This window comes from Arvicanthis niloticus, chromosome 13 (assembly GCF_011762505.2).
Source record: "Arvicanthis niloticus isolate mArvNil1 chromosome 13, mArvNil1.pat.X, whole genome shotgun sequence".
Classification (NCBI taxonomy): domain Eukaryota; kingdom Metazoa; phylum Chordata; class Mammalia; order Rodentia; family Muridae; genus Arvicanthis; species Arvicanthis niloticus.
In genome coordinates this window covers 9,489,125-9,516,818 of record NC_047670.1, presented here as the reverse complement: position 1 = coordinate 9,516,818, position 27,694 = coordinate 9,489,125, and positions in this window count along the sequence as shown.

The following is a 27,694-nucleotide window of genomic DNA, read 5'->3' as shown; positions in this document are numbered from 1 at the left end:
TATATATATATATATATATATATATATATACATATATATATATGTATATATATACATATATATGTATATATATGTATATATATGTGTGTATATATATATATATATATATATATATATATATATGTAAAATCTCCATTGGTTAACTTTAAGCATCAAAAGTTTTGATTTACTGGGTTACTGGAAGCTGGGTCCGCCGCCACTGACAACCAGTTATGGCTGTGAAGGAACTAGCAACTCCAGGGAAGAGCAAACCAGAGCTAGAAGCATAGTGACTGGTTGCAACAGGTACTAGTTAGATAGAGTAGCCTGGAGGACACCCATCTGAGACCAGGTGGACCACCAGGAGCCAGCATTAGTGTGGCAACCTGGAGGCTAAGCCGGGAGTTAGCTGCACTCTTTCTAATATCTCCCGCTACAGATTTCTGCATGTCTTGTGGCTAAAAGACATGGTATTTTCTCTAATATGGTCTTATAATAAAATATGATATGCAACTAAAAACTGTCTTGGCATATTTCAGAATAGCTCTCTCTGACCACAAATCAAGGGAATATATCCTACTCCCAGCACTGGGACTTCCATTGAGTAGCTTATACATTCTTGGAGAAAGTATCCTCCATGTAAAGTAACTTCAAATAAGTTACTTTACAATGTTATATATATATATATATATATATATATATATATATATTAAGATAAATACTTATTTATAGATGAAGCTTATAAAATACTACAGTTTCATATTGTTCATCAAATACCCTTAGTTTTAATTGTTCATTTCCCCATCCTCTTCTCTTTCATACATTCTTATACTTTTCACATATAGCTTCTTCCACTCATATTACCTGTGGTTTACTATTCATATACTTCTTGCAATAAGATCCTTCTTCCCATTCCCCATCAATGGTTCCATTTGACTTTTTTCCCAAAGGATTGAACATTGTATAGACTAACACAGAGTAAGAATTTGGTATTACTTTTGAAAATGTTTTTGTTATTTGAAAATTGCATACATATATACAATATGCTTTGATAACATTCATCCACAATGTGTCCTCAAACTCCACCATGTACACTCCACTGCATAACCCTCCAATACCATGTCACCCATTTTGTTGTTATTAATATTCCCAGACTCCACTCTGCTGCTCTTGGACATAGGCAACCAGCTGCCATGTCTTCAAACAGAGTGGTTCCAGCACCTTCAACTTCTAGAATTAGCTATTAACTGTGGATGGAACCCTTCTCTGTTCATGCTAGAACTTAATAGTTGCTTAAAATAGCTAAGATGCTTTTTAAATTTATTAAATGAAAAACAATAAGCACTACAATTTTGGCTGGTGTGGGAATAAACTATTTCATTCTTCTTATAATAAAGTGCAAGTAGGTTAAACATGGTAGTGTTATAATTCCCCTTTTCTCGTGTTCTTCTCACTTTTCTTCTTATTCAGTTTTGCAAACTGGAGGCTTAAAGCCAAGGTATTACAAACACATGAAAGCTCACACGACTTGCAGAACAAAGACCTAAGTGAGATCTCCTGAAAGCTTGATCCTTAGAAGTATCCACGTGCATGTTTACACTGAATATGTCAGGCCTGAATGACCTCTATTCTGTGCACTTGTATTTTTCCATCCTTTATCATGGTCTTTTCTAAAACTGTTGGCTGGGCTGTTTACATTGTGTTAGACTCAACTCTTGGAGTAGCTTTCTCCCATGTTTTATCATCCCATAACTTGGTTTGACTTTAACTACCTTGCAAAAAAATGTTAATATTCTAAAACTTTCCAAGTAAACTTTTTATTTTTAAAACTTTAGACAGAAAAGAAGCCCAAAGGGCCAGGAAAATGAGTGACAATATGCAGCTGTGGAGGTGGGGGAGGGGAGAACCTGTAGAAAGTCCCAAAGATCTGGTATTTGAGAGGCTCCCAGGACTCAGTGGGGATGACCATAGATGAAAGGTCCCATAGTGCAAAAATGGAAGCTGAAGAGACTACCTTCAGTAGATAGACAGGGGCCCCAGTGGAATGATGGGGTCACCTGTCCCGGTCCAAGCTGCTGCTCCGGTCCACGGGTCAGTCAACAGGGTCTAGAAAGAAAGAGAGAGAGAGAGAGAGAGAGAGAGAGAGAGAGAGAGAGAGAGAGAGATAAAGGATGGAGAGGCAAGAGACAGGAGAAATGGAGACAAGACAGTCTGATCAAGTCTTATTTATTGAAAGGAAAGGGTGGGTATTTATCCACTTTTCCAGGTGCCTTGCACGTGGGGACACTAAACAGCAAAACAAGATATGTGAGAAAACAAGATGTTTATCAGAGTGTGCTCAGCTGGTGTAGGTTGTTGAAAACAAGTCTCTTGTTACGGTATATGGCTTGAGATGGCTGCAAAAATGATAGCCACTTTCTGCTAGGATTTGGCTCCCAACAGTCATCAACCTAACTTCAGAATTTCTGACACAAATTTGTTCCTGTCTAAAAGATATACAGGGACAAAAGTGGAGCAGAGACTGAAGGAAAAGCCATCCAGTGGCCCAACTTGGAATGCATCCCATGGGTAGGCACCAAACCCTGACAGTATTACTGATGCCAGTCCTGTGTTCACAGAAGTAGCCTAGCATGGCTGTCCTCCAAGAGGCTCTACCAACAGTTGACTGAGACAGATGCAGATACTTACAGCCAACCATTTGACTGAGGTCATGAACCCCATATGGAAGAGTTAGGGGAAGGACTGAAGAAGCTGAAGAGGATGGCAACCCCATAGAAAGAACAACAGTATCAACTAGCCCAGACCCCTGGGAGCACCCAGGTACTGTGTCACCAGCCAAAGAGCATAGATGTGCTGATCCATGGCCCTCAGCCAAGGATTGCCTTGTCTGGCCTCACTGGGAGAGGATGTGCCTGATCCTGTAGAGACTTGATGCCCTGGGGAAGAAAGATGCTGGGGGTGGGTAGGTGATTGAGGGAAGAGACAGCCTGAGTGGGTGAAAAAGAAATATCTGTTAAGTAAATAGTGTAGAGTTAGTGATAAAGACTTCAAAGATATCATCATAAAAAATGAATAAAAGGATAACTTAACTTTCTTCCTGGGGTACCGTGTACTCCAATTCTATTAATTTAAACAATTGTAATCATAAAATGAAAAGAAATAAAATAGGATAGCTTAAACAAAAATTAAGTAAATTATGAATGACTTATTAGATTTCATAAAAGATACTGAAAAGTCAGAAATTTTAATGTGATAAAAATGAATAAATCAAATATTCTATTGCCATTATTAATATATTAGAATATGGAAAGTAAAAAATACTGATTTGTTTTTTCATTTTGGATTGTAGATAGCAGAACCTTTACTTTACCTATAGCTAGTCAAGCACATATTAAATTTCTTTTCTTCTAGCAAATATTCTTTCATAGAAAATTCCATAGTTACCCTCAGGGTTTTCTATCTCCTAGGATTAATATTTTCAATTGGTGCTCCCTCTGGAGAGAGAGGTTATTGTTGAGCCAAAGGACTTTATGAAATGATGTTATGTGAATTCTCTTCATTTTATTACTTGGTTAAAAATATCACATATTTTATTTAGAGCATATTTATTCCCCTCACCGATTCCTTCTTAGTTACAACACACACCCATACTACCCAACTTTCTGTCCCCAATTTTAAAACACATTCAGTTCTATTAAGGCTGCCTCTATTATGATTTTGTCTGTCCTTAGCTTGGACAGTTCTTGTGCATGTTGCAGTAGCTGATGTTAGTTCATACACATTCCTGTCTTATTATAAAACACTGTTTCTTTGTAGTTATCACCAACTCTGGTTTTACAATCTTTTTACTTCCTCTTCCTCAAATACCACTTGAGAGAAGAAAGTTGTAAAGCAAATGTCCCATTTAGGTGTGAGCATGCCATAGTCATCTACTCTTTGATTTGTTGTGGATGTCTCTGTTTATTGCCTTTGATGGCAAAAGAGAGCTTCTCTGATTAATTCTGAAAGACTCACTTATCTATGTGTATAACAAGAAGCTGGTAGAAGTTGAGTTAACAATTTGGTCAAACAACAGAGTATGCCTTCCTTGAGGCCCTATAGCTTGTTCAGACACAATTTCATGGCCCTGGTAACTGTGACATGTATTTTTTTATGTTTTATGAAATGAACATACATCCAGTAAGAAAATGATTGGTTATTCCCATTACATTCATGTCACTATTGCATGTCCCAATCTTGTCAAGCAGCTTCTTATTGTAGTTCACAGGGATAACTGCTGGATAAGGCCAATGATTACCCTTCTCCTCTGATAATGTACTTAGAAACTTCTAGCAAAACGAAAACTAACCAATAAGGATGAAGCCGTCATGTCAGTACCAGCTTGATGTCTGCATGTTCTGTGGCTCAAACATATGTTATCTATAACAAGAGGAATTTTTTTGTAATTTTTCAAACGATACACTTTGGCCATAGAGTTTTCACCACCAATGTCCCCAAGACACCCCTCCTTACTCACCCAACATAATATTGTTTCTTTAGCCCAACAAACAAACAAACAACAAACAAACAAATCCCTCAAAACAAAATGATGTTCATCTTGTATTAGCTAATTATTCCTGAGCATGAGGCTTGCCCTGAAGTATGGGTAGTAAACATGGAATCACTCCTTTGATGATAGCTCATTTTCACCCTCCCGGAAGCTCTAATAGTTTTTTGGTTAGCAGGTACTATATACCTACATTCCTTTCTCAGTGCTATGTATTTGGCTGGTTTGAACTTCTGTATATTTTATGTGTAATCTCATATTTTCTGTGAATTCTAATGACTTGTTATGTCTGGATAATGCTTATTTAGAGTTTTTTGTTGTTTGTTTGGTTGTTTGCTCGGTTTTTCACCCTTGGCATTACACAATCTTTCTGTCTTCTATTCTACATAGATTTCTGAGCCTTAGAGGTAAAGATGTGATGAGAACATTTCACTTAGAGCTGAATGTTTCTAATGCTCTCATTCTGTACACACTGTCCAGTTGAAGGTCTCTGTATTAATACCATCTACTTTAAGAAGAAGCTTCTCTGATAGAAGTTAGACAATGTACTGATATATGGGTATAGCAAGATATCATTAGGAGGCATTTCATTGCTATGTTTACTTTGTGGGATAAAAACAGAAAATGTTCTCCTAGGGTCCACATCAACAAGCTCTTACTGGCTAATTCTTGATAGCCAAGAGGATGGAAGGGTCCATTGTGGGTGGTACCATCACTGAGCTGGTAGTCTTGTGTTCCATAAGAAAGCAAGCTGAGCAAGCCGGGGGAAGCAAGCCAGTAAGTAACATCCATTCATGGCCTCTGCATCAGCTCCTGCTTCTTGACTGCTTGAGTTCCAGTCCTGACTTCTTTTGGTGATGAACAGCAATGTGGAAGTGTAAGCTAAATAAACCTTTTCCTCCCCAACTTGCTTCTTGGTCATGACATTTTGTACAGGAATAGAAACCCTGCCTGAGATAGTATGTATGTATATTAATATATATATTACTAAATATAACCTTCTCAGTCAGTATAGTGTTATTTGCATTTTCTCAGGACTGACCATTTGGTATTGGATAACTAAATGATGTTCTGTTCCCCAGAGAAGACTATATCACCTTCTCTCAGCATTCCTTAGTTGCCCATAGATCTTTATGTAGGGTTGAAGATTTAATTTTCATACTTGTTTGGAGACAGAAAAAAAAAACAGTTTAACTTTTATAGGAAACATTACCATTTTAAAAATAAAAGTGAAAACAAAAATCTGTGGTAGTACATTGCTGGGACAAGCTGAAGACCTGGGAGCTTCCTCTTATTTGAAGAGAAGGTGAAAAAGTAACAGGGAAAAGGATTTGTTAGGACAGGACTGGGAGAAGAGGAGAGAGGAGGATGAGATCAGCATGGTAAGTAAAGTTTTTAAAATATTGAAAGAAAAAAATACAGAACAAACTATCTAAACAGGCCCATATCCACTAAGGAAATATAAAAAGTCATTAAAAACCTCCCAGCCCCCCTCCCCCAAAGCCCATAGCTAGATGGCTTTAGGGCAGAATTTTAAAGAAGCGCTAATACCAATACTACTCAATACTACTCAATACTACTACTATTTTATTCCATAAAATAGAAACAGAAGGAACACTACCTAACTTATTCCATGAAGATACAATTACTCTGATACCTAACCCACACAAGGACCCAACCACAAAAGAGAACTTCAGACCAATATTGTTTATGAATATCCATGTAAAAATACTCAATAAAATTCTCTCCAACCAAATTCAAGAACACATAAAAACAATCATTCACCACAATCAAGTAGTCTTTATTCTATGTATGCAAGATTGGTATAATATACAAAATCCATTAACATAATCAACTATATAAAAAACTCAAAGAAAAAATCACATGCTCATCTCATTAGATCCTGAAAAAGCATGTGACAAAGTACAATACCCATTCATGTTAAATGTATTGGAGAGATCAGGAATTCAAGGTCCATTCTTAAACATAATAAAAGCAATTTACAGCAAACCAACAGGCGATAACAAATAAAATGGAGATATACTTGAAGTAATCTCACTAAAATCAGGGACAAGACAAAGATGCCCATTCTCCCAATATCTATTCAATATAGTACTCAAAGTTTTTGCTAGAGCAATAAGACAATAAGGGAATACAAATTGGCAAAAGGAAGTCAAGGTATCACTATTTGTAGATGACATGAGCAATGTCAAAATTTATACTGGAGAACTTCTACAGCTGATAAACAACTTCAGCAAAGTGGCTGGATATAAAATTATCTCAAATAAATCAGTAGCCTTCCTTTATACAAATGATAAATGGGCTGAGAAAGAAATTAGGGAAGCAACAACCTTGACAAGAGTCACAAATTATATAAAATATCTTTGGTAACTCTAAGCAAACAAGTAAAAGATCTGTATGACAAAAACTTCAAGTCTCTCAAGAAAGAAATAAAAGATGACCTCAGAAAATGGAGAGACCTCCCATGATCACGGTAGAATTAACATAATAAAAATGGCCATTCTACCAAAAAGAATCTACAAATTCAACACAATCCACATTAAAAATTCCAACACAATACTTCAAAGACATAGAAAGAACAATTCTCAAATTCATCTGGGAAAACATAAAACCAAGAAAAGTGAAAATAATTTTTAACAATAAAAGAACTTCTGTGGGAATACCATCCTTGACCTCAAGCAATAGTGATAAAAACAGAATGGTATTGCTACGGAGATAGATAGGTTGAACAATGGAATAGAATTGAAGACATAGAAATAAAAACACTCACTTACAGATACTTGATCATTGAGAAAGAAGCCAAAAATATACAATAGACAAAAGAAAGCATTTTCAGTAAAAAGTGCTGGTTTAAATGGCAGTCTGTATGTAGAAAAATGAAAATAGAGCCATATTTGTCATCTTGAAACAAAGCTCAAGTCTAAGTGGATCAAGGACCTCATCATAAAACTAGATAAACTGAATCTAATTGAAGAGAAATTGGGAAAAAGCCTCAAACTTATTGGCACAGGAGGAAATCTAATCAGAACTCCAGTGGCTCAGGCTCTAAAATTAATAATTGATAAATCAGGCCCTAGGATCAATCATTTATAAATGGGACCTCATAATACTGAAAATCTTCTGTAAGGCAAAGGACATCATCAATAGGACAAATCAGCAACCTATAGACTGGGAAAAAAATCTTCACTAACCTCACATCCAATAGAGGGTTAATATCCAAAATACATAAAGAACTCAAAAAGCTAACAACCAAAAAATTTAAACAACCCAATCAAAAAATGGGGTATAGAACTAAAGAGAAAATTCACCACAGAGGAATCTCTAATAGCCGAGAAGGGCTTTAAGAAATGGTAAAAGCGAGGCCGGGTGGTGGTGGCACGTGCCTTTAATCCCAGCACTTGGGCGGCAGAGGCAGGCGGATTTCTGAGTTCGAGGCCAGCCTGGTCTACAGAGTGAGTTCCAGGACAGCCAGGGTTACACAGAAAAACCCTGTCTCGAAAACCAAAAAAAAAAAAAAAAAAGAAAAAGAAAAAGAAAAAAGAAATGGTAAAAGTCCTTAGTGATTAGAGAAATGCAAATCAGAATGACCCTGAGATCTCATCTTACACCAATCATAATGGCTAAGATCAAAAAGTGAGGTGACATGCAATATTGGTGAGGATGTGGAGAAAGATGCACACTCCTCCATTGCTGGTAGGATTGTAAACTGGTACAACCTTTCTGGAAATCAGTCTGAAGGTTCCTCAGAAAATTGGATATAGATCTACCTAAAGACCAAGCAATACCACTATTGGGAATATACCCAGAAGATACCACTCCATGCCACAGGGGCACGTGTTCTAGTATGTTCATAGCAGACTTCTTTGTGACAGCCAGAAGATAGAAACAACCCAGATGTCCTACAACAGAAGAATGGATACAGAAAATGTGGTTCATTTACACAATTTACACAGCTATTAAAAATGAGAACATCATGAGTTTTGTAGGCAAATAAATGAAACTTGAATATATCATTCCAAGCAAGGTAACTCAGATCCAAAAGACACTCACAGTATGTACTCACTAATAAGTGGATATTAGCCAAAAATGTACAGAATACCCAGGATACAATCCACCGAACTTAAAAATGTTAACAAGCTGAAGGGCCCAATTGAGGATGCCTTAATCCCAGTTGGGAGGGAGAAAACAATTACAACGGGAGAGGGAGGAAGGGTACTGGGTGGGAGAGGGGACAGAGAGGGGAAACACATAACTGTGGGGAGCCAACAGAAGGTGGCTATCATCCTTGCAGACATCTTGAGCCATATACCCTGAAAAGAGACTTGATTATATTAGCCTACAACAGCTGAGCACACTCTGATAACATCTTGCTTTAGATACCCAGGATCTTCCCTTGGGTGTGTGAGACTTAAAGGTGTGTGACTTAAGGGTGTGACTTAGAGATCAGATTTAGAGACAAGACCTAAGGGCATGATTAAAGGCATGACTTAAAGGTGTGGCTTAGAAGTGAGACATATAAAAGGTGAGAGACAGACAGGAGAGTTCAGAACAATTTGGAGTAAACGGAGAATCAGACACTTCAGAGAGTACAACTTGGAGTAGGAATTAGGCATTAAGAGAGAACAACTTAGAGTACAACTTGGAAGTAGTTATTAGACATTAGAGAGAACAATTTGGAGACAACTTAGAGTACAACTTGGAACTAGGAATTAGGTTAGAGAGTACAACTTACAGCACAACTTGGTTAGTTATTAGACATTAGGCACTTAGCACTTGGAAGAAGAAACTTGGAACTTGGAACTTGGAGGCACTAGGGACTAGGGACTAGGGACTAGGGACTAGGGACTAGGGACTAGGGACTAGGGACTAGGGACTAGGGACTAGGAACTCAAGACTTGGGACTTGGAGAGAAGAAGAGAGACTGAAGAATAAATGGGATTGAATCACATTCTGTCTGGTCTCCATTCCTGGCATCTGTCCTCATTCTCTCTCTTGCTGAACCTTGACACAAAGACTGGAGCTGCTTGGGGCAGTGCAGACTCTAACAACTTAGCCCCCAAGGCTTTTGGCAGTGGGGGTCCCAACATTGACAGAGTGAGTGGCTTGCAACATTTTGGCCCCCAAACGTGGAGTAGTGCAGTTCTCAACATTTTTGGCCCCCAAACGTGGGGCAGCTCGGGCCGCAACACATAACATGATCAGGTATGTTGGGGAGTGGGGACAGGACTGAAGCCCAGAGGGCCATCAGAATAAATGGAAACAGACAACCTCAGGGGTTAGGAGGTGAGGGCACCCTCTTGAATGTACCAGAGACCTGGGAGGTAAAAGACACTCAGAACTCAAAGGGAAGGAGCTTAGATGTAATGCCCTACAGTGGAGAGAGAGAACTTTTAGAGTCTACCTTCAGTAGAATGACAAAACATCAAGTGGAGGGATTTGCCATCTCACAGTCAAAAACTCTGATCCAGAATTGTTACGATCTAAAAAACTCGAGGGACAAAAATGGAGAAGAGCATGAGAAAAATGAGGTCCAGTGACAGGCCCAACTTGGGATCCAGCTCAAGGGGTGGTTCCAAGGCTGGACACTATTATTGATGGTATGGAGTACTTACAGACAGGAGCCTCACATGGTTGCCCTCTCAGAGGCCCAACACGCACCTGAAAAAGTCAGGTGCAGATACCTATGCCCAACCAATGGACACAAGCTGAGGAACCACTGTGGTTGACTTATGGAAAGGCTGGAAGAAGTTGAGGAAGAGAAAGACCCCATAGGAAGAGAAACAGTCTCAACTAACCTGGACCCCTGAGATCTCTCGGACACTAAACCAGCAACCAGGCAGCATATACTAGCTGATATGAGGCCTCAACACATATATAGCAGAGGACTCCCTGGTCTGGCCTCAGTGAGTGAAGATGCACTTAACCCTTAAGAGACTTGAGGCCCTAGGGAGTAGGGAGGTCTAATGGAGTGGCTGTGTGGGGTTGGGGATATTCTTTTGGTGACAGGGAGTGGTGGGAGGAGGAATGAAATGAGGAATAGTCAGGGCAGACCTGGAAGGGGATAATAACTGGACTTTTTAAAAAGATATCATCATCATCATCATCATCAAACAAACAAACAAACAACAACAAAACAGAATCACAAAAGGACCAGAATTAAAAGTAGAGACTGTTACTAATTCACCTGCTAGGTACTGTCTAAAAAGTTTAGCTATAATACATATTTATAATTTTAAGTCAGTTTCAAACAACAGGAAAGAGTCAAAGTAGGTACACCTGTTTCTAATGAATAATGTTTATATTCAAAGACAAAGATATCAGAATCTCTGTCTTTGCCATAAAACAAAGCATTCACAAAATTAATAACAATTTATACATAGCAAAACTGATAATAAAGTGTAGTTTAATAGTGCTCTTTAATGCATTCATGAGATGCTGAGTCGAGAGCTGCTAAACCATTTCTGTCATAGTGCTTATGTCTATGGAAACTTACTTGCAACTAACGCTAGCAGTAAAAGAGCATCACTACATATAATTTTTTCTGACTCCCATTCTTTTGAATTGTATCAGACATGCTGATCAGGAAGCATACAGGTTAGACTTTTTCCCTCTACCAATTTCCCTTCTGAATGAGTCCTCTGGAGGCAAGCCCAGCTTCCCTGAGCAGAGATCAGCTGCACCCATCTTTTCCTCAGAGCTCCATCTTCTCACCACCTCTCCTCAGACCTGAAAATTTGTAAACATACAAGTTAGATTCTTTCCCTGAACCCATTCCCCTACCCAGCTACTCTTCTGGGGTATGTTTAGTTGCCCTGAGAGGTACCCTCTGGGGTTCCATTGTCTTGCCACCTCTGAGCCCCCCCCCATCTGCTATCCACTACATACCCAAATGATGGGAGACTTTCACTGGTCCCTGAATTCTATTGTCTAACCCAAGGCTATGGACCAGAGGCCTGCTTCACCAGAAACATCAAGGGTAGCTCTTGCCTCCCAATAACTGCTACACCAGGCACATCCAAGGACAACCAGATATAAAGACCAGCATAAGAATACAATCAACAAAAGCCAAGATGAGAGCTATAATACTACAACAAACCTTAGATATCCTAACACAATCAAGCAGAAGAAAATGACCTTTAATCCAATCTTATAAAGATGATAGAGATCTATAAAGAGGAAGTGAATAAATCCTTTAAAAATACAGGAAAATACAATCAAACAGGTAGAGGCTTTAATGAGGAAACAAAGAAACATAGAAAAATGCAATTAAAAAAGTGGAGAAAATGAAAAATTTCAATATTTGAAAATGAAAATAAAGGCAGTAAAGAAAACACAAACTGAGACAATCTTGGAAAAACTAGGAAGGAGAACAGGAATAACCTACATAAGTATCAGCAATAGAATATAAGAGATAAAAGAAAGAATCTCAAGCATAGATTATAGAAGAAATTGAAGAAATATTATAGAAGCATAGATTATGGAAGAAATCAATAGAAGAAATTGATTTATTAGTCAAATAAGGTGTTAAATCTGAAAATTTTCTGACACAAAACATTCAGGAAATCACAGATACTATGAAAGGACCTAACATAAGAATAATAGGAATAGAAGAAGGTAAATTGTCACAGCTCAAAGAACCAGAAAATATTTTCAACAAAATCATAGAAGAAAAGTTTCCCAACCTAAAGGAAGAGATGCCAATAAACATACGAGAAGCTTACAGAACTCTAATTAGATTAGAACATAAAAGAAAATCCTCCTGCCCACATAATAATCAAAACAGTAAATCTACAGAACAACAACAAAAAAAAAGCTGCAAGGAAATAAGGACAAGTAACTTAACAAAGGCTGACCAGTCAGAATTATACCTAGAAGGACCTGGACAAGAGTTTTCCAATCTTTAAAAAGCAAGAATGCCAACCTAGACTATTATACCCACCAAAACTCTCAATCACCATAGAAGGAGGAAACAAGACATTTCAAGAAAAATCAATTTTAAATAAATTTAGTCCTATAGAAAATACTAGAAGCAAAACTACAAACCAAGGAGGTTGTTATTACCCATGAAAACACAGAATATAAGTATTTCCATACCAGCAAAAACAAAACAAGGGAAACACACACAAATGCAAACACAAACACAAACACATACACACACACACACACACACACACACACACACTCACACTACTACCACCAATATCAAAATAAAAGTAATTAACAATCATTTGTCTTTAGTATATCTCAACATCAATTTACTCAGTTCCCAAATAAAATGATATAAGCTAAAAGAAAAGATGCAAAATCAGCATTCATAATTCTGCTGTATACAAGAAATACACCTCAGCAGTAAAGATAGACATTACCTATTGAGCTTTTTGAGTTCTGTGGACTGTATCTTGGGTATTCTGTACTTTTTTATTGACTGATTTCCACTTATTAGTGAGTACATACTATCCATGTCTTTTGGGGTCTGAGTTACCTCACTCAGAATGATATTTTCTAGTTCCATCTATTTGCCTACAAAACTCAGGATGTCCTCATTCTTAGTAGCTGAGTAGTATCCTATTGTGTAAATGAACCACATTTTCTGTATCCCAAGCAGCTGAAAGAGTCAGATGCAGATATTTGCACCCAAGCAATGGACAGAAGCTGCTGACCCCTGTGGTTGAATTATGGAAAAGCTGGAGGAAGCTGAGGAGGAAGGCAACCCTGTAAGAGGACCAGCAGTATCAATTAGCCTGGACCCCTGAGATATCTCAGACACTGGACCACCAACCAGGCAGCATACACTAGCTGTTATGAGGCCACCAACACATATACAGCAGAGAACTGCCAGGTCTGGGTTTAATCAAAGAAGGTGCACTTAACCTTCAAGAGACTGGAGGCCCCAGGAAGTTTAGAGATCTGGTGGGGTGGAAGGTGAAGTGGGGAAATCCTCATGGAGACAGGGGGCAGGGAGGAAGTATGGGATGTGGAGTAGTCAGAAGGTGAACTTGGAGGGAAATAAAATTTGGAAATTTAAATAAATAAATAATTTTTTTTAAAGATAGACATTACCTCAAAATAAAGTGCTAGAAAAAGTTTTCCAAGCAAACAAACCTAAGTAGTAAGCAAGACTTGCATTCTAATATCTAATAAAATATACTTTCAACCAAAATTAAGCGAAAGAGATGGGGAAAGACACTTTATACTCATCAAAGAAAAAAAATCCACCAAGATGATGTCTCATTCTGAACATCTATGCCCCAAACACAAGGACAACTACATTTGTAAAAGAAACATTGTTAAAGCTTGAATCACTCATCGATCACCACACATTAATAATGGGAGACTTCAACACCCCACTTTTACCAACGGACAAGTCATCAGACAAAAACCAAACAGAGAAATAATGAAACTAACCAATGTTATGAATCAAATGGACCTAAGAGAACATTCCACCCAAACACAAAGAATATACCTTTTTCTTGCCACCTCATGGGATCTTCTCCAAAACTGACTATTCAGTCAGAACACAAGCCTCATCAGATATAAGAACACTGAAATATCACCTAGTATCTTATCAGACCACAATAGATTAAAGCTGGATTTCAACAAGAACAGAAACTACATCAAGGCTGAAGACCTATGGAAACTGGAAAACACTCTGTGATCTCTGGGTCAATGAAGACATAAAGAAACTTTAAACATTTTCTAAAATTCAATGAAAATGAAGGCACAGAATACTCATATTTATGGGATACTATGAAAGCAGTGCTAAGAGGAAGGTTTATAGCACTAAGTGTCTCCATAAAGAAATTAAAGAGTTCTCTCAAACCAGGAATTTAAAATTACATCTGAAAGCTCTAGGGTGAAAAAAAGCAAGCACAGTAAAGAGCAGGAGCTAAAAAGGAAAGGAAATATTCAAAATCAGGGCTAAAATCAATCAATCAGAAACAAAGAAAATGATACAAAGAATCAACAAAACCAAGCTAGTCTATTGAGAAAATCAACCTGATAAACTCATAGCCAAAAAACAAACAAACAAAAAAAACAAAACAAAAAAAAAACAAAACAAAACAAAACAAAACAAAAAACACACAAAAAACTAAAACACAGTGTGGAAGTAAACAATGTCAGAAATGAAAAGAGAGAAATAATCATAGGCAATGAGATAATTCAAAGAATCATTAGTTCTTACATTAAAAAGCTGTAGTCCACAAAATTGGAAACTGTAAAAGGAATGGATGATTTTATAGACAGATAACACATATCAAATGTAAATCAATATTAGGTAAACTACTTGAACTGCTCTGTAACTCATAAGGAAATAGAACCAGTCATTAAATGTCTACCACCACCCCTTACCCCCCAAATAATAAAAACCAAAGAACAATGAATAGTAAACAAAAAAAAAAAAATCCAGGGCCAGATGGCTTTAGCACAGAATTCTACCAGACTTTCAAAGAAGAGCTAAAACAATACTCTCCAAAGTATTCCATAAAATAGAAACAGAAAGAACACTGTCAAACTCATTCTATGAAGCTACAGTCACCCTGATACCTAAACCACACAGCAATACAACAAAGAACGGGAGCTTCAGACCAATTTCCCCTCTGAGTATTAATGCAAAAATACTTCATAAAATACTCTCACACTAAATCCAAGAACACATCAAGAAATTATTTTATTTACATTCTAAATTTTGGCCCCCTCCAAGTCACTCCTCCCAGAGCTCTTCACCCATCCTTCCTCCACTTAGCCTCTGAGAAGGTGCTTCTCCACGTACTCATGCCCACCTCATCCCCCACCGCCCCCAGATATTGAATGGTTGGAAACACTTAAAGAAATGTTGACCATCCTTAGTCATCAGGGAAATGCAAATCAAAATGAACTTCAGATCCCACCTTACACCTGTCAGAATGGCTAACATCAAAAACTCAAGCCCAGCTATAGAGAATGTGGAGGAAGGCACACTCCTCTACTGCTGCTAGGAGTGCAAACTTATACAACCACTTTGGAAATTAATTTGGCAGTTTCTCAGAAAATTGGGAATAGTTCTTTTTTTTCTCATAGAAAACACTAGGTGTTGGAAATTTACTTCAGATTCATTTTATTATCAACATTTAGAAATTTGCTCATGGTTATAGTAATTAGTTCTAAATTTATTAAAAAGAATAAAGAACTTCTTCAGGCTATTAAAATCAATTAGAGATTGTTTTTTTTTTTCTATTTGCCCATAAAATACATTTTTTTCAAGACCCTGCTATACCACTCCTGGGCATATAGCCAAAAGATGTTCCATTTAACCTTAAGGACAATTGCTCAGCTATGTTCATAGATACTTTATTTGTAATAGCCTGAAACTGGAAACATCCTCAATTAGAGTTATAATTAGAATGAATAAAAAAATGTGGTACATCTACACAATGGAATACTACTCAGTTATTAAAAGCAAAGACATCATGAATTTTGTAGTGAAATTGATGAAACTTGAGAGAGATAACCCAGAGTCATGATATTCACTCACTTATAAATGGACATTAGCCAAAAACTGTAGGATAGCCGTGATACAATCCACATACCCAAAGAAACTGGGTAACAAGGAGGTTCAGAAGATGATACATGAATCTCACTCAGAAGGGGAAACTAAATATTCATTGGAGATTGATGGAGAGAGGGAACTGGGTATGAAAGGGAGTAAGGGACAGGTAGGAGAAGCCTGGGAGTAAAAACGAAAATTGACTAGGGACATCACTGGTGACTAGCTGGAGTTCTAAGACAGGAGAGGATATAGGGAGGATATAGGGGTGGCCCTGATGGAGATTCCTACCAGATGGTGATATAGAAACTCTTGAAGAGGCAACCTCCTATAGCCAAGAAGAATTTCCTGAAGAGGGAGGGGGACAATAATCTGCCCACAAAACAAAATGTTTTCTTGCCTACAAGATGTGAAGTCATAATGACAGAGCAGACTGAAGCAACAACCAACCAATGACGGCCCCAACTTGAGACTCAACCCATATGAAAGAGCATATGAAAACCCATATGAAAGAGTATCACTATTAGTGATACTCTGATGTAATTGAAGGCAAGAAGCTAGCTAACTGTCTCCTGAGAGGTTTTATTCAACAGCACATGGAGGCATGCAGAGACCCCCAGCCAAACATCAGGTAGAGCTCAGGGAGTCTTGTGGAAGAATGTGAGATAGAGATGAGCAAGCCTGAGGGGTCAATAACACCACAAGAAGACCCACAGAGTCAACTACCTTGGGACCATGGGGACCATCAATAAGGAAGTATGCAGGGCTTGATCTAGACTCCCTATGTATTCGTGGCAAATGTGCAACTTGGTACTTTGCTTGTTAGTCCCTTAACAATTGGAGCAGGGCTCTGATGATCTTTGTTCCCTGCCGTTGGATCCCCTCCTCCCTACATGGACTGCCTGCTTTTGCCTCAGTGAAAGAGAATGTGCCTAGTCTTTTGGGACTAGATGTTCTAGGGTGGGTTGGTACCCAAAGGGGTCTCCCCTTATCTGAGGGGTAAAGGGTATTTGGGGATAGGTATTTTTAACAGTGGGACTGGAAAGAGGAAAGGGAAAAAGGCTATTATCAGAATGTAATGTGAATAAAAAATAAATTATTAGAAAAAATAAACTCAAAATGGATAAATTTGTAAATTAAAATGAATCTTAGAATGAGGTAAACATCTTGAATGTTCACTAGTATGACCAGGAGGGGGATGACGACTAGACAGCAAAGACATTAATTAAAACAAGAAGAAGAAGAAGAAAAAGGAGGAGGAGGAGGAGGAGGAGGAGGAGGAGGAGGAGGAGGAGGAGGAGGAGGAGGAGGAGGAGGAGGAAGAAGAGGAGAAGGAGGAGAAGAAGGAGGAGGAGGAGAAAGTTTAGATGCTGTAGAACACTCTATATGTGTCTGTTCATGGGCCTGAGATTATAAAATACACAGCACTTTTCTTAATTAATGTTTCCCCAAATTATGTATACATCATGCAATCTTTTATATAATAGAAAAAAATTTAAATTTGATAGCATAAATCTGTAAACATAAAACATATATGAATAATTGGTCTTTTAAAACAAGTATTTTGAGAAATGATTATGTCCCAGATCCTTGACTTGCTAATTGACTTTAAGCTCTATTTTTCCACATTTATTTGTTATGTTTTGTTTCCGTTGTAAAATGCAAGTCTCTCTCTCTCTCTCTCTCTCTCTCTCTCTCTCTCTCTCTCTCTCTCTCTCTCTCTCTCTCAAGCTAAAGCTAAAAGGTTACAATTATCCATTCTCAGTGTCAGTTTTGGAAATATTACTAGGCTATGGACAACGACCTAAAATAGTTTGAACTACTCAGTCTCTGCTGCTGGAAGGAAATTAGCATGATGACATTAGAACCTCAAGCTCTCAAAAATTTCAAACATTTTTAATAGCAGTTAGTGTTTAAAGCTTTGTCATGTTTTGACAGAGTTAGACATTGTGTTTTGCAGAATCATTTCTTCATTACTTCCCAACATTCTGAAACTTTTATCAGCTAGACCACACCTGTTAGTTGATTTAAATGTAGAAGTAAATATGATTGTCATAACTACTCAATCAATTATCCAATCTACAATCAAGCAACTCCTTTGGAAACAAAGAATTTTGTACCGATTATTGACTGGGCACACCCTTGCTTGAAGCCATACTCAATGCACTTATTACATTTTTTAAAATTGTGTCATTTTGCAGTAATAAATGAATTTGCATTAATATATTTACTAGATTTGATTAAAAAACACATACTTTCTGTCGATAAGTGGCATAAGTGATCCATGATCTAATTAAATCATAATGTTCTACTGAAAACATGACCATAACATACTAATCAGTAAGACAGACTAATGGTAATGTGTTGTTATTGTTGTTGCTGTTGTTAACTTTTTGTTTATGCTTTTATTGCAAAATGTTCTCATTCCTTTTAAAGTGACCATCTGATCAGTCAAATCATTCTTTTCAAGAAATCTTTTGCTAGAACTGAATTATGTAGTTAAAAGCAGGGATTCTGTTGTTTATCTGGCAGTCAGTGAGAAATGAGTGTCTGGAATATTTATCCTAAGACTCTGAGTTTAAACATTGGACATTTGCCCTTCTGGATTATCTTCAGCATCAAATAATAAACACTCTGCTTTGGCTTCTTTCCTCCAGTGTTCACACATCTGCTTTAACATAGTGACAAAGGATGGCACTTTATGGGGATCTGCAGAAGGGTGGATATAAATAAACCAAAGCTCAAGCTGAAGGCTAGTAATTGTATCATGGGGTAAAAATTGATGGCTGGTGTGTAGTATGGCACCTTTTTTACTAGCATTTCTGCATGATTCACAAATCAACTCCACAGATCCCTGTACCATCTCAGCTGGAATAACACCACAGAAAAGCTCATCTAAAAAATTAAAAGGCGTGCCACTCTGAAATCTTAAAGACTAAGTTTAATTATCCACAGAGGAAAATTTTTCTCCAAATAATTAAAATAGTAATCATTTTAATAACATTATTTTCTTAAAGTTTCACCTTTAACACGGGATCAGCGTCTTCTTAGATCAAAGGCCTTGTCAAGTATTTTTTGCCTATTTTACATATGCTTGCTTTCTATTTAAATAAGTGCACTTCGGCAGATATATTAGCCTTATAAACTATAATGAAGACAGAAATCTTTCACCTCTATTAATTTGCTTATGGAAAAACAACCTCACTGTAGTAGGTGTAATAGATTATAATGGACTAAGGACTCATTTTGACCTCTCTAGAAGCAGATGACACTTAGGGACACTTAGACGCACACTCCTAAGTCAAGGTCTCGTCCATATTTTAATTGTGTTTATGACAGTTGATGCTGATTTCACTTTTCCGTGTCAATGATGTTCAGGGTTGGTGATAATTCATTCATTTTGTTTACCTAGTGATTTATGAAGCCACTGAGGGCCCCGATCCTAAACACTCCTACCTGGAGAGACAAAAATATAGATCAGAACTAATGAGTGTAAAGCCAGATGAGAGAGTAAACCTTAGCGTGCTGCACCATTATGGCTTTCATGATATCCACACCACAAGTTTTTCTAAAGCAGTAAATAAAGTTTTATAAGATTTCTAAAATCAATATTAATCTCACTTTTATATCAATAAGAAGCTCATACCAATGAAAACCTTAAATTTGAAATCAAAGTAAATTTTGTACCATTTAAGACATTATAACTTCATCTTAATTACAATTATATTTGTTTCTACGAATAGGTATTATGGAATGTTTTTGCTGTGTTCAACTCAAAGTAAGAAATACTTTCTGTCCTGCAACCCAGTCTTTATAACCACACACACACACACACACACACACACACACACACACACACACACAGAGAGAGAGAGAGAGAGACACACCCCTACCTAACATGCAAGCATGTAGACAGGTATCTTTACAATGTATTTCATGAAATTAATCTCATTGTTTGAATTAAAATTAACTCTGATATTTTTTTTAAACTTAGTATTTTGTTTGTTTGGTTTTGGTTTTTAAGATTCTCATAACCTTCCAAGTGGATTTTATATCCGAAATAAAATAGATCTTCATTTAAGAATAAACAACTGTGGTTTTAAGACATTCAGCAGCCTGTACACTTTTCCAAACATGAAACAATTGCAGAAACAACAAAAATATCTAGGTCAAAGTATTTTTTCTTCAGAAAATAGTGGTCATTCTATCTTGTGATAAATGCTAACTAAGATTAGCAAACTAAAGCAGTGTGTGTGTGTGTGTGTGTGTGTGTGTCTGTGTGTGTGTGTGTTTCAGGTCACTCCTAGAACTAAGAACTGCTCTCAATTTTTTTCACAAAAGGAAAACAGGAAGTTTTTAAAATTACTTATCTGTAGAGAATGTTAAGAATTATAATAAAATATATAAAATGGTGAAAGACTGTAAGTGAGTTTTATTATTTATCTAACATACACTTAGAATACATAGAATATGACAATTTATCATTGGATTTTTTCAATTATAGTGGAACTTACATGTAACATATTTTTCTGTAATAGGCTTGTAAGCAGACTTTGGCATGAGAAACAAGTGTTCACCAACAACTTTGATTTTGCAGAGTTTATCCACATGCCACCAGAACCAAGTGTTGTTTTCCATAAGCAGACAGGCAACCTTGCTAGACCTATCTCCTTTGTGAGTTCTGGGCATTGACTTTTTCATCTGTTCCATTGCATTGATGTTGTCATTTGATACAAGCTGTCTTCAAGAAAGTCAAATAAGTTTGACAGACTTGTTTAGGTGAAATGGAAATCTTAAAAAAAAAAAAATTATCTTGGACCCTTCTGAGGCTAGTGTTTTGACACTCAGTGTCACTGATACCTTGGTGCCTACATCTTGCCGTTTCCTTCTTTTGCTGTGATTTCCTCGGACCTAGTTACCACTTCTGTTATGACCACATAGGTATGTTCTTGTAGACTTAGGGATGTGGAATATTACAGGGATCCTCATCTATGTGCCCATGACAGCCTTTACTAACTCAATCTTCTGATGTGTTTCCTAAGACAAAAAGCACCCATCATGCCATGTAGAATAGCTCCCACATGCAAACATTTTGCATATGCGGTACCCCAGGAGAAATTCATAAGAAAGATGCCACATGTATTTTTATGTGTGTGTCTGTAGCCAGAATGATTCTTAATAGATACAATTTTATTTATTTATATTCAAAACAACCTCATTTTTAGCTTTTAGGGTGTGGTTTTGTGTATATTCTGTTTTTGTGGCTTCAGTATTTGGGGAACAGAAACTTTCAACAAGTCTATAAGATATACTTGTACTGATAAAAGTGTATAAATATGTTTGTAGTGTATAACATGACCCCAAATCATGTGTGGGAACACTTTTACTACACAAAACAGTGTTGTGTAGAATAAACCAATGATAGTACCAAGAGAATAAGTCTATGCCTTAGGAACATTTACACAATTCAATAGCCACTAAAATAGTTAAGATCTAAATGGCACAGGAAATACTTTCTCAAGTACTCAATGTTCTTTACATCCATCTGACTTAAGATAATATCAAACCTGTGTTTGAATCCATAGGTTTGGTTTTATCATCTACAAATTAAAATACAAACTAGTAAATAGTATGTGCATTTCTCTTCCTGTTTCTGGCTGAAAGTATGGTAGTGATGAGGCATGTGTGTCAGAGAATTCACCAGCCATTTGTCACAATAATGACAGGCATCATTTCTTCTCTGGAAAGGAAGACCACTTTGATTGTCTAGACACTAGCGGTGACATTTTTTGTTCCGGGGTTGAAAGTATGGCTATAATCATCAAAAATTTTCTAAAATCTACTATATATCACAAAGCTGTGTAAACTCATATATTATGGGCATCATATTTTAAATTCTACAACCATTTCAAAAAGTAAAGTTTGAGAACAAGAAATTTTTATTTCAATGTTAACGCATTTTAGAAAACCAGAATATAGGAGCAGAAAGTAGCCTGGTCCAATCCCCTAAAGCTTTAATAAATTTCTTGTTCTATTTCTAGTTAACAATTCAGCCATTTGTTTTCAAACCAGGGCTTTTGTTTCAGCACGGGACAATTCTACAATGAGAAATACATGTAGCCTGCCTATTCCATTCATTCCCTGCATTCTAAATCAGAGTTTTTATTTTTCTTTTTGAACAATCAACAATGCCTTTGTTTTTCCCCTGACAGATTACAATTCAGCATGTTTAAGAGTCTTGTTACATGAGTAAAAAGAGAGAAAGCCCTTGATCTGAGGAAGCAGCTAAGTAAATATCAGTTGGTATCCAAAAACTAGCCATCTGACATCTTAAAATAAATTAAATGGCTGCACTCTGGTTCATTTTAATTCAAGTATTCCATGAGCCAGCAGTGGTGAAAGGCACAGATGCAAACAATCACAGAATTCAGAAGCTTCCAGCCCTGATGCACAAACTTAACAGCAAAACACCAATTGATGAGAAACAGAGTTTATAATAAAATTAAAGTCTCGCGTGGCTATATATTTTTTTCAAGAACTTTATTAATAGCCAGTGAGCTCAGCTTTTAAAGTTTAAGGCAAACATGTCAAATTTCTTTCTGACAAAATGTCAGATCTTTTTGCAGGCATAGTGATCTAGAGGTAGAAACAGTATTTTATATGTTGGCCATTCCTGGTTCTCCAGAGGTGCAATTAAATCAGAGGACAGGCTTGGGAGATGACTAGAAATCCAAGTCAAAAAGCCATTTTAGTAGAGAATAGGTCAGGAAGAGTAAAACCTTACTTATCATAGACAAGGGAACTGACAGGGGTCATGCTTGCAGAACTTCAGACACTTTAAGGAGATAGGTAGTCACACTGTACTCTCTCATGATTTACACATTTAAAAAGTCTTTATTTTACTTATAGGAATTATTTTCCTTATGTATGCATACATATCACATGTATGTGTCTAGTGTCCATGCAGGTCAGAAAAGGGTGCTGGACTCCCTGAAACTGAAGATACAGATGGTTGTAAACCAGCACATAGATGCTTGGAAGTCAATCCTGGTTCTGCACAAAAGCAGTCAGTGCTCTTAAATACTGAGCCACTGTTCAGCCTCACAATTTATCATTTTTATGTAAGTCTTACATTTATCATTTGTATGTAAGAATATTCTCAACAAAAATCAACAGCAATTTACCTAATAAAAAGATTTTCAAAATGTTCATTTCTTAGAAGTATTTTGATGAACATAAACTATGGTTATCAGATTTTACAAGATTATAATTACAAATCATTTTGGTTTGTTACCCTTTGTGGTAGTTTAAGATTAGTAAAAAAAATTTCTAAACAAAGTAATAAGATGGCCACCTAGTAACCTAATTTAAATTTAAATTTCCAATAAAAATTTTCCTGGATAAAACTTAACCACTTTTTTATAAACTACTAACAAAATAACTTTCCTTTATCCCCAGGACGCTATCCTCCGGTGCTCACCAAGGAAGCCTACTTGATGCCACTGGATGGACTATTTGCAGTGTTTCCACTTCTTTTGCCCATAACAGTGTCTGGCAAATTCTTTACTCTCCACCATCTTAATGAGATCACAAGTGACAGTCATTCTAACAAATGGATAAGCTAAGGTATATGTTTCCATCAACACAATAGTTCTTGTAAACTGCTATCACTACATTTGAGTTCTCTATTCTAATGACATGATGTAAACAAGAACTGAATTTGAACAAAACTACAGAGTTCATTCTGGCTTCCAGTTAGCATTGCTTTCCATGTTAGGTCTACAGAATCATCTTTTCTTAAAAAAAAAAAAAAAAAACTTCTGATAAAAAACACTGAAATTTGAAATTCTCTATGAGGGTTTTCTTTTGTCCAACTGGTCTTTCATTAAAACAGACATAATTAAACACTATTCCCCGGGGCTGGAAATATGGCTAAGTGGTTAAGGGCATTGCCTGCTCTTACAGTGGACCCAGCTGCAATCCCCATAGCCCACATAATGTCTCACAACTATCTGTAACTCCTGTTTCAGGGAATCTAACATCCTTTTCTAGCTTTTGGGAAACCAGGTAGAGATGACATGTTAACAGTTATATACATGAACAAATCGTGTGTTTCCCTGCGACGAGCACCTTCACATCCTCTGTATACACAAGAACACAAGAATTCCACTGCATCATGCTCTCACAATGGGACGCATCACTTTCCCATTGTCCAGTGATCAGAGCTAATTGAAAGAGGGTTATAAAGGGAGAATGATGAACCATGAGCCTGAAAGAGAGACAGAGACAAAGCCATAGCAGTACCAGTGTTCTATGTGTGTACAGGATTGTTATTGAATTTCAGAAGATGGTGATAAAACGGTATTTCATGTGATTAAAGGTTAAATGGTACACTAGATTCATGAATTCGTTCTTTCTAATCACAGAACATATTGCAGGAAATTTTCTGTCTGGTAGAGGTTGTGGAATTTGGAGGAATTGATCTAGGCTTTATCTATCCTCATTCATAACGCTCTGCCTATGTAAGATTTATAATTCATGCCCTGTTCTGTCACATCTTTATTTCAAATGTTCTTTGTTCTTCATATGATATTTAATATGTGCATTGCTTTCATAGGAAGAGAAACAAGCAGGAAACAAATTCAGACTATAGAAGCTATACCCAAGCCCAGCTTCCTAATATAGCTGTGTAGCTCATCTGACCCCAAGAGGGAATTCTAATAATGTTATCATTTGATTCTCATTTCAAGCACTTTGCATTTTTATGTATGCTAAAGAATTCAGCCAGTCTTCCAACTGGCATAAGCAATAGAGCACTTCCCTTAGAACACAGGTGTACAAGCAAACAAATTCTTTCTGAACTTGAAACTGATCCTTCAGTGCAGCAGATTTCTCAGCAGTGTGCTGAACTGTAGAGAAGAGACAGAAGAGCCATCTGTCAGGTAGAGGAAACAGATGCTGATCACCTGGTCTCACCGTAAAGTAGACAGGAAGAGAGTCAACATGTTACACTGACTGGTCTTTTCTCAGCTATGTCCCAAAGCAAGCAAGATAGCAGCAAAGTATTAAAGTCTGTTAGGGTTAAAAACACTGCAAACTGCTTAGAAGCTCTTTTTGATGAAGACATCCCCATGTTATTTAGCTGTATGGGGGAACCGGGAGTTGTAGCGAGATCTCCCTTCACCCCTCTGTTTGTGTGTGTGTGTGTGTGTGTGTGTGTGTGTGTGTGTGTGTGTGTGTGTATCTGTGTCTGTGTCTGTATCTGGCTTTTAATTCTTTGGGAGACAAATGTCAGAGTTCAACATCTGAATGTGTTCCCTAGTCACCCAGTCACTTCTATGGATTGTTTTTTGAGACAGCAACTTTCACTCAACCTGGAGCTCACCAGTGTTGTCACGTGTGGCTGGAGTGAGGAATCAGCCTCTGCAGGCCCTTAATACTAAAGTTACATTTCACATTGCTGTACTGACTTCTGCAAAGACGCTGGAGATCCATAAGCAGTCCTTCCTTTATGTTTGGTGGCAAACTTGACTCAAGAGCCATTTCTTCTGCTTCTGTAGATATGTTTTTAAAGCAAAACATTACTAAGACTATATTATAGCAAATTATTGTGAAGAGATAAGCATACTGATGTTTGAAATCAGCTTCTGAATTTCTTGGTGCATTTTGAATACTATGATTTAAAAAAACAAGCAAACATAGATAGATAGATAGATAGATAGATAGATAGATAGATAGATAGATAGATAGATAAGAAATAAGAGACCTCTCTGATAATGTCTATGTGTTTTGTACATACTTGTTTGCTAGGTTTTCCACCTTTTCTGTTACACAAACTACATACTCATGTTCAAACAACAAATTATTAAAAGACCTAAATACACATTTCTTCAGCATCAAAATATGAAAGCTTTGAGGTGTAGCAAACAGATGAACATAACTTATTTTATCTTGTTTACATTTTTTATATCAAGGCCATATAACCTGAGCTCTTTTTGACAGAAGCTCTGTCTCTTTAAAGTGGATCTTAAAAGGTAAAGCCTGTAAATGGCGCAGCAGTAAACTGGCTTATTTCCAAGCTTCTCAACTTATGTTCATTCCTTGAAATACACATGGTAGATTTGATTCCTAAAAGTTTTCCTCTGTCTGACTCTCTTTATATGTACCACTGTGCATGCCTTTTCATGCATGCCTGAATGCACAGGTACCTGTATACACATACATACATACGTACATACACACACACACACACACACACACCACTGACTAACTAAGTAGATAATAAATACATAAGATGAAAAAATACTTGCATCAAAGAATCAGTCGCTTTGATGAATACATGATACATCTCCCATTTTCAGCAAAGATCAGAAACACTAGCCTCAACGAGGCTACTTTCGCTTGGTCATCAGGCATTGGTAGTTCTGAGAAGAAGTCACTAATCACGGCACTTCAGCTTGTACATTTTGCAGACTTCCCTCTTCTTCCCGACTGGTCTTGATTTCTTACCCATTTCTTTTTTCTTCATGTTTTTTTTTTTTTTTTGAGATGACAATATGATAATATATAATAAATAATATAATGTAACATAATATAATACAATATAATACAACTATAGCACTTCTCCCTTCCCTTTTCCCTGCAAACTTATACTGTCCTCCACTCTTCTTTAAATTCCTGGCCTCTTCTATAACTAATAGTTATTGTATATTCTGAATATAAGATATTCAGTCCACATGAACTGTTATGAGACTCCAGGCCAACTTGCCTGCTCTTTAAGACTAAGTAAGGTCTCCATAGGGCTTGGTGGTGATAAATATAAGGCACTCAAAGCTTTAGTTAACATTTTTAAATAATTATCAACTACAAGCAGCACATGTAACACCCTGCATGAAATCAGGCTTATGTTAGTCCTGAATGGTGTCTTAAAAGCTGAATATTAATGCTTGTGCTTATAATGCCACTGAATTAAATTTTATGTTTACAATTGCCAAAATTTTATCATTTTTAAGCCTCTTTACTGACTACCTTTCTAATTTTAGTTGCCAGAATAGCGAAAATTTCTGCCACGTCTAGTTTAACCTAACCCCACAATAGTTAGTCAATATGCCATAAGCACCTCATATCTGTGTATTGATAGGAATCTTCTATTTTCTTCCCCAACTTGACGTGGAGATAACAAATGTTTTAAAGTAAATTTTTAGCTAAACAGTATTTTCAGGGGTAAATAGAAATTGTCTCTTTTACTGGCATTGTATATTAAAGTAGATTCTGCTGCATTTGAAAACCCGTCAGCTTTATTTTGTACTGGTCTCAGACTGCTCTGCCTTTTGACCATTATTATATAAAGTTCCTCTGGGAAGATAATGTGCATGATTGCAGACTTGCCTTGTTAAAATCCATGGCTTTTTATGCAGTCATGTTTCCACCTATGAATTATGCATGAAAGGGGATCTCATTACATTTCATTTTCTTTACAGCAGTACGGTCTCTTCTAGACAAACTCAGGTTCGCTTCAGCTGGTTCCCCTCACCCTGCAGTGTGGTGCCTTCATAGCGTTTTAGACAAAATGGGCGGGTTTAACTTGTCACTTCATACCTGCTATAAATTATTCACTGGAGCTT